Here is a 1,577-nt window from a genome sequence, read left to right as displayed (position 1 = left end):
GTTGCTCCGGATTGGAAAAAGTTGCCACCACCTCACGATTCCTCCTGGACCCTGGCGTCGTTGTCTCTCAGTTCGTTCGTCGTCCGAAAGGGCACAACCGCGACAGCGACCGCATCACTAACGCCTGCACCGTGCTCTCTCGACAGTCCCGTAAAGTGGCATAATAATGGCAGACGGCAGACTGCTTTTGCTGCTTCTACTGCTGCTGCTGCTGCTGCCTAATGATCATCACGACACAGCGAACCGGAGCACAGCATCGGATCGTCCAGTCGCCGGTTTGAAGCCGGTTTTTGGGGAGGGAACGTCCCTTCCTCGCGGCCGCCTAGGGCTCTTCGTCAACTTCGTGGTCCGTGGAAGTGGATCAAAATCATTACGAACCTCGCTAGCGGTGTTGCTGCTGCTGTTGCTGCTGCTGTTGCTGCAGCTGCTGATCGCTCGCTAACATTATTGGCCATTTTCCCATAGCGAGTCGGTGCGCATGTGTGTGTGTGTGTGTCACATGACGCTACTCATGGGCCTCGTGATCCTGAGCCACACTTTCCATTGTCCGTACAAAACCTTTAAAGTTAATTAAAAACATATTTTGCCATTAAATCCAATCGAATCCACAAACAACCGAACCGAACCGAACAGAACCGAACCGAAGGGTGCCGCCTGGTGGCCCCAATGGGGACAATTAATCCGACATGCTTTGCAATCCGATGCATTACAGATAATTGTGCGCCAAGCAGCGAGAAGCGGCGTCGCGTTGACATCGAACCATGGGAGTCGTCGGAGAGAGAGAAAAAAAGGGCAGAACCTTGATGGCAGCAGCCGCACAGGAGATCGCTCGCTAGCCAGACCAGACGAACAGTTAATCACCATCGTCAGCCGTTCGTCAGCCTCTAACGGTTCGATACGGCAAGCGGCGCAAGCGGCGCGACCTGCATCCGATCGTCGCTAGATCACTCGCTCGGATCGGTCGATCGGAGGGCGCGATTTGATCACGTACACACCGTCCACAGCGACACTTGTTCACCTTCTGGGTTACTGCCGCTGCTGCAGCAGGTTGCTCCGGGGGCCGCGACGAGAGATCCGGCGAGAGATGAATTCCCAGACCCCCGGCCGGCTGGCTGGCTGGTTTCTCCATCCGTAGGGCTTTAGGCGCGCCTAATGATTTGGTATGATTTCGAGGCGCGATACCGAAGCGTGCGGCCGCGATCTGATGACATTCAGCTTCAAAACCGCCATCTGGACTGGACCGACAGTGATCACGATTTTGCTTCCTACATTAACTAGCCTGTGGTGGCTTTTCGGATTCGGTTCGAAGGCCAACAAGGCTATGCACTCCCCTGGCACTCCCCGAAACCCCAGCCCAGTAGTAACACCAACATGGATCACTCAGGGTTTTCATTCCACATAGTAATTTATTTCAATTTGAATACTCTATAATGTTTTTTTTTGTTTCTCCATTTTTCATGCTTTTTTTCCTCGGTTTTGTTTTGTGTTCCTTTATTCTTCACTTCGCTGCGATTTGCGCTCGGATAGACAGACAGACAGTGAAGTCTAATGGGCATTTGTGTGTAGGTTCGTGTGTA

This window comes from Anopheles darlingi, chromosome 3 (genome assembly GCF_943734745.1).
Source record: "Anopheles darlingi chromosome 3, idAnoDarlMG_H_01, whole genome shotgun sequence".
NCBI lineage: Eukaryota > Metazoa > Arthropoda > Insecta > Diptera > Culicidae > Anopheles > Anopheles darlingi.
This window is presented reverse-complemented; position numbering follows the sequence as displayed.